General features: G+C 38.7%; 1 non-coding gene across 1 annotated transcript; it reads left to right on the top strand.

Moving 5' to 3' along the window:
• Positions 1-11,133: 11,133 nt before the first annotated feature.
• Positions 11,134-11,235, top strand: LOC125931100 (U6 spliceosomal RNA). The gene has a single exon (XR_007460357.1). It is a non-coding gene; the product is annotated as a U6 spliceosomal RNA (small nuclear RNA).
• Positions 11,236-12,079: the final 844 nt, after the last annotated feature.

The following is a 12,079-nucleotide window of genomic DNA, read 5'->3' as shown; positions in this document are numbered from 1 at the left end:
CTACAAGAGATGAAGGTGAGCTCTACTTCCTTGGTTCCCAAGAACAGGAATGGGCAGCACGCCAGTTTCCTCGATAGCCCCAGATTTTTCTTCTGAGAGGTGGGGACAGAGGGGGTTGGCATGGGAATAATATACCACAATAAAATCTGGGTCATCAACCATGTGTAGCCCATTTCATATGTTCCTGAGCCCTCTTCCCATGCATTATTCCAGTCAGTTCATACTCTCTTGTGGGATAGAAGGCAAATATTTTGAACCATTAAATGGACGAAATCACGGCTCAAATCCAGGTCTGTCCTATGCTGCAGTGGACATTTTTTCAGCTAAGATATGCCAAAATGTACATCCTGCACCCCACACACTAAGGCCCCACAATGTACTCTCTCTGTCCCCTTCCTTCTATATCTTACCTCTGCTGTGGCGAGTTTGACATCACTAATGTCTGAAGCACCGTATGTAAGTCACTCAGTAACGTTCATAAGAAAAGTCTAACCTTGAAAGACATTTTCCTTTCTGTAATCCAACAATCACATTTGGTAGTTGATAGGGCAGGGATTTTCATCCTGATGAGTCTTTTAGCTCAGACTGGGGAGTTCACAGATCATATTTTATATTATAATTTATGTTATATTATATTAATTATATTATAGTTATATTATTGGTTAAGTGCCAGTTATAATTTATATATTATTGTATTATATTATATTATATTATATTATATTATATTATATTATATTATAATATTGGTTAAGTGCCAGGGGCCAAACACTGAAGTTGCTAAAGACCCTTCTCTAAACTCCTGGTCTAGTGTTCCTTTTTCAGTCCCCGTCCCCCCATTACCAGTGATGATGGTCAGAGGACCTGGAGTAAAGCATCTGAAGCAGCAATCTGTGTCTCATCTTTAGGTTGAGTGCATGGAGAATATAAATAAGTGCCGGTTTATCTCTTACATCAAGCCAAGTGAACCCATATGTGGCAGTGACCTGGTTACCTACAGTGGTGAATGCCATCTCTGCTCCAAAATTCTGTAAGTCTTGATTTCTCTTCTCCCTTCTGTCTGTCAGGAGGCTGAAGGTAGACAAGATAGGAGTAACCTCCTCAGAACACTTCCTAATGGTTCGATCTTCCCTCCAGAGACTCCTCCATTTCTTCCATCCTTCCCTATGTTCCCAGAAGGGATCTCATTCACACAATGCAGAAACAGAAAGCCACTGAGGTGAGAGTGTTCTGTCTGGCCTGGCTAAGTATCAAGTGGAAAGTTCTCAGTAGCAAGTAGCCACAGGATTCAGATCATGTGATCACAGATGAGGGTTACCCTCAAGCCCCCTCAGGCCAAAGAACAAATGCTGATGAAGAAGAGGAGGAGTGGGCTGGGTGTAGAATCTTCCCAGCTGATGGCTTATTAATCTTTGAATGGATATTATTCTCTCAAATAACTTTCTTTAGCTTCCAATTTTCTTTTACCTTTCATGCTTTAGCTATGTGGTTTAGTATTTGGCCCCATCATATGTTAGAAGATTTGGGAGACAACCACATGAAACGCCCAATTCTTTGGTCTGAGAGGAATAATAGTGAGGCACCAAAGTTTTTATCAAGGAGGCTGCCTTACAGAGGTGGGAGGAGGATTTCCCAATATCTGCTTTCTCCTTTAAGGAGAAAAGCTACACCCCTGGGTAACTAAAATTTAGAGATTAAGTCCAAAACTTTAAGAGAGAGAAAAGCAAAGACATGAGAGTAGAAAAAACTTATGTCTTTCTGTTTCCTCTCGTCTTCTTAAAAGAAGAAATAATAATCTTGGTCACAATAAGAGATGTTGAGCTGGGCAGGATTAGACTTTCTTGCATGCCTTGCTGCATAAATATCAAAATTTACACTAGAACCCATAAAACACTTGGTGAGGCAAACAACTTTGGCATCAGCCTCAATCACCGGTATAGACATCTGACAATCAGAATGCACAATCTGGGGAACTTAGACCATCATAGACTCATAGGATGCTAAAACCAAGAGATACTGGAGAGACGGCTTCCAGAGAATTCACACTGACTATATTTTTTGAAATATTTTCTTAGTAGTTAAAATGGGAATTAAAAGTAATTTACTATAATCTAGTTTGGATTGATACATTAATTATGAAAGTATTTTAAAAACTTTGCTCCTATATAGCCCCATGCTTATTCACCCTTCTTTGCATCTTATTATCATGCAAATTATACTTCTATACATGTATGCCCATCAACATAGATTTGTAATTATTGCTTTAGTTAGTTGTCTTTTAACTCAGGAGAAAAAAGTTTACAGAGAAAAAATACATTTATACTATCTTTTCTATTTTCCTATGTAGTTACCTTTATTGGTTCTCTTTGTTTCTTCATGTGGATTTGGGTTTCTGTCTAGCGTCCTTTCACTTCAGTCTAAAGTACTGTCTTTAGTATTTTGAAGCAACAGATTCTCCCAATTTTTGTTAATCTGGCAATGTTTTAACCTCTCCTTCCTTCCTTCCTTCCTTCCTTCCTTCCTTCCTTCCTCCCTCCCTCCCTCCCTCCCTTTCTCCCTCCCTTCCTCCTTTTTCTTTCTTTCTCTCTCTCTCTTTTTTTTTCTTTCTTTCTTTCTTCTTTCTTTCAGAGAGAGAAAGAGAGTGTGAGCGGGGGAGAGGGGTAGAGGGAGAGAGAGATCTTAAGCAGGCTGCACACTCAGTGCAGAGCTTGACGTGGGGCTCAGTCCGACATGGCACCGTGACCTGAGCCAAAATCAAGAGTCAGACACACACCTTTATTTTTGAAGAGAATACTGTTTGCTGGTTATAGACTCAGTTGACAGTCACTTTCTTTCAGCACTTTATATCATCTTACTGTCTTCTGGCCATGGTTTCTGATGAGAAATCAGGTGTTAATCCTACAGAGGATCAGAGTATGTGATAATTCATTTCTCTACTGCCTCTTTCAAGATTCCCTCTTTGTCTCCTCTTTCCACAGTTTGATAATGATTTGTCCATATGTGGATCTCTTTGAGTTTATCCTATTTTGAGTTTATTGAACTTTTTGGATGTGTATATTAATGCCTTTTTATTTATTTATTTATTTATTTATTTTTAATGTTTTATTTATTTTTGAGGGAGAGAGACAGAGACAGAGCATGAGCATGAGCAGGGGAGGAGCAGAGAGAGAGGGAGACACAGAATCCGAAGCAGGCTCCAGGATCCGAGCTGTCAGCACAGAGCCCGACGCGGGGCTTGAACTCACGAACCGTGAGATCATGACCTGAGCCGAAGTCGGACGCTCAACCGACTGAGCCACCCAGGCACCCCCTATTAATACCTTTTTAATCAAATTTTTAATCAAAGTTAGAAAGTTTCAGCCCTTATTTCTTCAAATGTTTTTTTTTTAATTAATTTAATTAATTTATTTATTTTTAGTTTATTTACTTTTGAGAGAGAGGGGGGTGGGCAGGGAGAAAGAGAGAGAGGGAGAGAGAGAATCCTAAGCAGCCTCTCAGTGGCAGAGCCCGATGCAGGGCTCAATGTCATGACTATGAGATCATGACCTGAGCTGAAATCAAGAGTCAGACACTTAAGAGGCACCTGAGTGGCTCAGTTGGTTAAGCATCTGACTTCAAATCAGGTTATGATCTCACGGTTCCTGAGTTCAAGCCCCGCGTTGGGCTCTGTGCTGACAGCTGACAGTTGGGCTCGAGGCTGGAGTCTGTTTCAGATTCTGTGTCTCCTTCTCTCTCTGTACCCCTTCCTCCCTCCCTCTCTCTCTCTCTCTCTCAAAAATAAACATTAAAAAAAATTTTTTTTAAAGAGTCAGACACTTAACTGAGCCATCCAGGTGCCCTTTCAAATATGTTTTCTGTCCTCTCCTCTCCTCTCTTTCTGGGACTCCCATATGTTGATACACTTGTTGGTAGCCTCCATTTCTTTGTACCTCTGTTCATTTTTCCCCCAAATTTGAACTGGCTTTTTCTTTTACTTGCTATCTGAAGTATTTTGACCCACTCTGCTCATTTTTCATTACTTTTTCTTGCTTTTCCTTACACTGGACAATATTAATTGACCTATCTTCAAGTTCACTTACTCTTCTGCCTGCTCAAATCTGATGTTGATCCTCTTCAGTGAATTTTTCATTTCAGATAATTACATTTTTACACTTGACCTTAGCCAAAAGGCCAAGAAGCGATCAGATAATTATATTTGTCACTTCAATAATTTCTATTTGGGTTGTTTATGAAATATATTTCTATTGCTTTATTGATATTCTCTATTTGATAAGACATTATTCTCATACTTTCCTTTAGTTCTTTAGACATAGTTTTCTTTAGTTCTTTAAATATATTTAAAATAACTAATTTAAAGGGCACCTACATGGCTCAGATCAAACCCTGCATGGGGCTGGCTGCTGTTGACACAGAGCCCACTTCCAATCCTCTGTCTCCTTCTCTCTCTGCCCATCCCCTGCTCATGCTTTCTCTCTCAAAAATAAATAACACATTAAAAAATAATTTAAAATCATTGTCTCATAAGTCTAATATCTGGGCTTCCTCAGTGACTGTTTCTGTTGATTGCTTTTTATCCTGTGTATGGGCCATACTTCCTTGTTTCTTTGCATACATCACAATTTTTTGTGATTTTAAATAATATGTTGTGGCAACACTGGAAATCAGATTCTCCCCATTCTCCAAGGTTTGTTGCTATTGCTGTTTGTTGTTGCTGCTGCTATTTATTAGTTTAATGGTTTCTGGAATAATTCTGTGAAGTCTGCCTTCTTTGTCATGTATGGTCACTGACAAGTCCTACTCAATTATCTTAGTGGTCTCATAGGGATTAGACAAAATTTTCCTCAAATGGCTGGAACCAATAAATCTCCGTTTTTGCCAATAAAAACATTGTATGTGTTGAGGAATGTCTTCAACACTTAGCCTTCGCTTCCTGCTCTTGGAGAGCTTCAAGATTAGCCAGAGGTGAGAAGCTTAAGGCCTTCTCGGGTCTTTCCTGATGATGCACATAGCCCTACACATGTTCATGGTCTTCTAGATTCCCAGGAATTTCTTAGTGCTTTTCAAAACCTCCTATGGCTATCTCATTCCTCCACCTTTACTTTTAAGCTTTTGGTTGGCTTATTGTTTTCCTCCAACTGCTATCCACCATAAGACAGCCATGATACTGAAACATTGCCTCTGATTGTTTTCAACAAATGCTCCCAGGGGAAAAGGCTGTTCACACTGGGGTATCTCTGAGTTAGGTCAAACAAAAACAGCTCTCCAAGTGGGTCTTCTAGAGAACCATCAGACAGGTCAAGGAATGACAATTCTTTAGTAATGGTACTCTGAAGGAGTTCCCAAACCATCTTGTCCCCTCTAGGTGCTGCCGGGCTGCTGGTTTTCACTATGATACAGAGCTGTTGTTTTTTAATACTACTATAGATCTGAGATCCCATTTCCATTTTTGCAAAGGAAAAAAGCCATTGGTACATAGACTTTGTAGATTGCTTTGGGTATATGGACATTTTGACAATATTCAGTCTTCCAACCCATGAGCATGGGGGAAGCTTCCGTTTATTAGGACATTTTCTTTCAGAAATGTTTTGTAGTTTGTGGTGTACAAGTTTTTCACCTACTGGGCTAAATTTATTCAGAGGTATTTTATTTTTTTAGATGCTATTGTAAATGGAATTGTTTTATTAATTTTATTTTCAGATTGTTCATTGATGCTGTATAGAAACACAACTCACTTTCATGTGTTGGTCTGTACCCTGAAACAATCTAATTATTAGCTGTAGTAGTTTTTATATGAATTTTTTGGGATTTTCTATATGTAGAATCATGTCCTCTTCAAACAGAGATAGTTTTACTTCTTCTTTCCAATTTGGATCACTCTACCTACCACAGCTTTATTGAGGTAAAACTGACAAATAAAATTTTGGATGCCTTTAATTTCTCTTTCTTGCCTAAAGCTCTGGCTAGAACTTTTAGCATAATGTTGAATATCAGTGGTAAAAGTAGGTATCCTTGTCTTGTTCCTGATCTTAGAAAGAGATCTTTCAAGGGTACCTGGGTGGTTCAGTTGGTTAAGCATCTGACTTCATCTCAGGTCATGATCTTGCAGTTTGTGGGCTCGAGCCCCAATTCGGGCTCTGTGCTGACAGCTCAGAGCCTGGAACCTGCTTTGGATTCTGTGTCTCCCTCTCTCTCTCTGTCCCTCCCCCACTCATGCTCTGTCTCTCTCCCTCTCAAAAATAAACATTAAAAATTTTTTTTAATAAATAAACATTAAAAAAATTTTTTTTTAAATAATGAAAGAGACCTTCCAGTCTTTCACCGTTGAGTATGATATTTGTTGTGGGGTTTTCACAAATGTTCTTTATCATGTTGAGGAAGTTCCCTTCTAGTCTTTCTTTTTCTGAGTGTTTTTATTATGAAAAAGTGTTGAATTTTGCCAAATACTATGAGGGTTTTGTTAAATGTCAATTGAGAAGAACAGGTCCTTTTTACCTCCTTCGTTCTATTAAGTGATGTTATTGCATAGATATGGTTGATATTTTTAGGTTGAACCACACTGCACTCTTGGGATAAATCTTGCTTGGTCATAGTGTGTAATTCTTGTAATATGCTGTTGGATTCAGTTTACTAGTATTTAGTTGAGAATTTTTGCATTTATATTCATAATGGATATTGGCCTATAGTCTTTTTAATTTTTTTTTGAATGTTTATTTATTTTTTAAAAAAAAGTTGTTGTTTTTTTAACGTTTATTTATTTTTGAGACAGACAGAGATAGAGCATGAACAGGGGAGGGTCAGAGAGAGGGAGACACAGAATCTGAAACAGGCTCCAGGCTCTGAGCTGTCAGCACAGAGCCCGACGCGGGGCTCGAACTCACAGACCGTGAGATCATGACCTGAGCCGAAGTCGGCCGCTTAACTAACTGAGCCACCCAGGCGCCCCCTGAATGTTTAATTTTGAGAGAGAGACAGAACATGAACGGGGAAGGGGCAGAGAGAGGGAGACACAGAATCCAGAGCAGGCTCCAGGCTCTGAGCTGTCAGCACAGAGCCCAACTTGGGGTTCGAACTCCCAAACTGTGAGATCATGACCTGAGCTGAAGTTGGACACTTAACCAACTGAGCCACCCAGGCACCCCTATAGTCTTTTGTGTGTGTGTGTGTGTGTGTGTGTGTGTGTGTGTGTGTGTGTGTGATGTCTTTATCTTTGCTATCACGGTAATTCTGGCTTCATAGAATGATTAGAAAGTATTTTTTCCTCTTCTATTATCTGGAAGAATTTGAAAAGAACTGGCATTCTCTCTTAAATGTTTGGTAGTATTCACTAATGAAGGTATTTGGTCTTGAACTTTTCTTTGTTAAGAGGTTTTTTTCATTGCTGATTCAAGCTCTTTACTTGATAAAGATCTTGAGATTTTCTCTTTCTTGAGTCAGTGTAGGTAATTTGTGTTTCTAGGAATTTGTCCATTTCATCCAGGCTATCTAATTTGTTGACACTTGTTTATAGTATTCCTTAAAAATCATTTTTTATTTATGTAAGGTCAGTAATAATGCCTTAACTTTCATCAAATTCATACCTTAATTTTATTGTACATTCTCTTTATGATACCCTCTATTTCTACTTAAATATTCAAGATGATTTTGAATTTTCTATATTTGATTTAATGCTAAGTATGTTTTGTACATCCAGTATCTTTGACAAACAAACATCTATAACAACAGGTATTCTAAAATACTTGTTACAGGGGTGCCTGGCTGGCTCAGTCGGTGGAGCATATGACTCTTAATCTTGGGATTGTGAATTCAAGCCCTAAGTCGGGTATGGATATTACTTAAAAATAAAATCTTATTTTAGAATTTTTTTTTAATTTTTTAATTTTTTTAAATTTTTTAATTTTTTTAACGTTTATTTATTTTTGAGACAGAGACAGAGCATGAACAGGGGAGGGTCAGAGAGAGGGAGACACAGAATCTGAAACAGGCTCCAGGCTCTGAGCTGTCAGCATAAAGCCCGACACGGGGCTCAAACCCACGGACCGTGAGATCATGACCTGAGCCAAAGTCAGCCGCCCAACCGACTGAGCCACCCAGGCACCCCTTATTTTAGAATTTTTAAAAAATGTTTGTTTATTTTTGAGAGAGAGAAATAAAAAGAATGAGCAGGGGGAGGGGCAGAGAGAGAGAGAGAGAGAGAATCCCAAGCAGGCTTTTGTGTTCTCAGTGCAGAGCCCAACACAGAGCTCGATCCCACGAACTGTGAGATCATGACCTGAACTGAAATCAAGAGTTGACGCTTAAACAACCGAGCCACCCAGGATCCCCAAAATTAAATCTTAAAAAAAAAAAAGAAATAAAATAAAATATTTGTTACATAAGAATTCACTATAAGCAGAGTGTTTTTCCTTCTCAAATTTAGCTAAAGATTATCAAATAAAATTTAGTCATAATGTATAATGTGCCATAAAGTAAAAAATGATCATTTCAAAATATAATTCTTTCAGACATGAAGGGCTAAACATAACTAAACTGTATGATGGACTTTGTGTAAGTAAAGTCACTTTTATTCTTCACTTTTAGGAATAAATCAGATATACTGATATGTTGTAGAGAGTTTTAAATGTTTTGTTATAAAAACTTTCAAGCATAAAACTAGATACAACAGTAAATATCATATGCCTATTACATCAATCCAACCAAGTACAAAGTGTTTGCCACATTTCCTTCCTTTATTATTTCTTCTTTCTTTGCTTACGTATATTAACACATGGCTTGGACATCATGTCATTTCACTCTCAGAAGTGTGGACATTTCCTTACATGCCCATAATTCTGTTATCACACCTAATTAGTTCCCTGTCATCTTCCAATATGTACTTCATGTTCAAATTTTCCCAGCCATCTCAAAAATACCTGCTGGGGAAATAAAAGTATTTTAGCCTAATAACTCAGTAGTAAAGAACATCCAGTCCATCCTTTCTGTTCCCTGTCATGCCCAATTTCTGGGATATTGACAAAAGACATTAATTGGAACATTAAAAGTTATTCTGCAACGAATGGACCAGGTCTTGCTTAGCTCTGGTCTAGATATTGTGTCTTTGACCTTAGAGTCATAAGGCCAAAGCAAGAACTCGGCTGATGCCATAGAGATCATTGTAGAATTATGAGGCATAGAAATAAGACTGGAGAGGGGCACCCGGGTGGCTCAGTCAGTTAAGCGTCCGACTCTTGGTTTCAGTTCAGGTCATGATCTCATGGTTTATGAGTTTGAGCCCTGCATCAGGCTCTGTGCTGACGGCCTAGAGCCTACTTGCAATTCTGTCTCCCTCTCTCTCTGTCCCTCCCCTGCTTGCTATCTATGTCTCTCAAAATAAATAAGAGAGACTCTTTAAAAAAAAGAGAGAAATAGAACTGAAGAAAATCATCTTGGAAGAAAATATGAAGAAGGTTGAAGGTAAAACAGGTAAAATGATTACATGCTTTTGTAATAACTCTATGACAATATCTTTTAATATAATCTCAGTGACAAGTTGACAAGGCTCAACTGATGTATATAGACCACCAGACATATTACTTGGGGAAGGCCTATAACCCGAAAGTTCTCTAGTTCCACTAGAGAGAAATCATGGTGGCAGGTTTGGGGGCAGCTTGGGTGAGACTAGTCTAGAAATCAACTGGTACACTGTGGAAGGTGACTTCATGGAGTTACATGCAATTTTCAGAATAAATCAGATATACATTTAGAAGTATGAGTAGATCTCAAAATACCGCACTGAGAGAAAAAGCAAGAGAAGGAATAATACAAGTAACACCATACCGTTATATAAACTAAAAATAACACAAACAATATATATTTTATACAAACACATAAACAAAAAGAGATACACTGAACTCATTAAAATCATTGGCTACAGTGTGGGGAGAAAGAGAGGAAACAAATAAATGAATGAATAGTGGCCCCTCCCCACAGCCCTTTCCCAAAGCACAATGGAAACTGTTTTTGACAGGATCACAAAAAAAATAACAATATCCTTGACAGGAAGAGCAACAATGATCACTGATTGATTGCCAACCATGTACCCTGCACTGTGTCACATGCTTTGCCTATATCTACTCCCCTGTGTTTCTACAACCCCCGCCATGAGGAAGGTATTGCTATTAGCTATGTTTCATAATGAAAAATGGAGAGGTCCACAGAGGGATGTGACTTGCCCAAGGATACACAGCTAGGAACGGGAAGGACTGAGTCCTGAACCTGGCTAGTCAGTCTCCAGACCCTGTTCTTTAACACCGCTTTCTATGCTGCCCATGGCACCCCATGTGCCTCTGACTTCGACTCTGCTCCACTCCAACTTCCTCCTCCTCTACCCTCCACCTTTCTGCCCCATGGCTCTCCTGGGGTCCAAAGACTCACATAGGCACCTGCATCCTTAGCTCTCCTCATCTCTTCCCACTTCCACTCTGTGCTTTTGTTCTCCAGTGAAATTAGAAGGTCTCTAGTCTGCCTTAATTTGCAGAATAATTGTTTAGCATTCCTCCTACAGGACTATGGGTGTAGTTATTAATGTGGTACTTTTTCTCTTCATTTTCCCAAATTTGATTTCTCTAAGCAGGTATTTCCTTTGCAGGAAAACTCCTGAACTTTACCATGAAGAATTACAGAACTTGCTGAATCACCAGATGATCAACGGGAACATAATGGCTGCCACTTCAAGTATTACTCCCTGTAGAAGAAAATGCTGGAACTGGAGGAAACCAATGGTTAGAGGATCAAACTCCTTGAGATTTTGCTTCTTCGATAAATGATTCTCAGTAGAAAATATGCCTGGCAAACACTTCTCTTGGTTAATAAGAATATGTTAAAAATATCAACTATTCTGTGTTCTCATCCCAAAACTACATGACTTATGCCTCGGGGTCCCTCTGTTCTCGTATAGATTGTGAGCAAATGACCACAGAAATCTAAACAAGGGGATAGATACCTCAAGGGCAGCTCTATTTATAACCTGAGGGCTCTCTGGTCATTACCGAGCTGAATGTGTCATGTGAGTGATGTGGCTTTCAATACACCAGGATCTGGTTTGAGAAATTAACAACCATAACATAAAAGAGAGACTACTATTCAAAGAATACGTATTGAGTGCTCACTTCGGCAGCACATAAACTAAAATTGGAATGATGCAGAGGAGATTAGCCCCTGTGCAAGGATGACACACAAATTCATGAAGCTTTCCATATTTTTTGGAAGCCAATTTGACAATAAATTATATTTTAAAAAATGAATAAATAAATAAAACAAAAAAACAAAGAAAACATATTGAGCACAATACTTGGAGTAATGCCTGGTCACAGTAAGGTTTCTAAATAAATACTCTACAAGCACTACCTTCTCTATCTCACGATAAACTTAAGAAGTATACCCCCATTTTAATGACAAAGGAACCGAGGCTTAGAGAGTTTCACATAATTCCACAGTCAAGATTCTACTAGAACAAACTGTATAGATCCTTATATAAAACATACAGTTAGGGTGCTAGGGAAACACACACACACACACACACACACACACACACACACACACAAGACTGAGAAAGGATGAGGAAATACATGCTTATGTTAATATATGTTTATTTCTGGGGCGCCTGGGTGGGTCAGTCGGTTAAGTGGCCGACTTCAGCTCAGGTCATGATCTCATGGTCCGTGAGTTCGAGCCCCGCATCGGGCTCTGTGCTGACAGCTCAGAGCCTGGAGCCCGTTTCAGATTCCGTGTCTCCCTCTCTCTGACAATCCCCCGTTCATGCTTTGTCTCTCTCTGTCTCAAAAATAAATAAACGTTAAAAAAAAAAAAATATATATATATATATATATATATGTTTATTTCTTATGCTTTAATGCTTTTGTACTTTCCTAAAATTATAAGCTGAAGACCAATGATATCACTCAGGACTAAGGACATTTACTCAACATAATCTAGAAGTTACAGTCATTTGCTCCAATTTCTTCTCACTTCTTAGGACACAGCATAACAAGAATGAAAAGAATAGAGTGAGAGTCTTATCAGAAGTTCTTAAATGAACCCCAGGCAG

The sequence above is a fragment of the Panthera uncia genome, chromosome A2 (assembly GCF_023721935.1).
Source record: "Panthera uncia isolate 11264 chromosome A2, Puncia_PCG_1.0, whole genome shotgun sequence".
Classification (NCBI taxonomy): Eukaryota; Metazoa; Chordata; class Mammalia; order Carnivora; family Felidae; genus Panthera; species Panthera uncia.
Note: the sequence above shows the minus strand (reverse complement) of the source record. Positions and strands in the feature narration are given on the sequence as shown.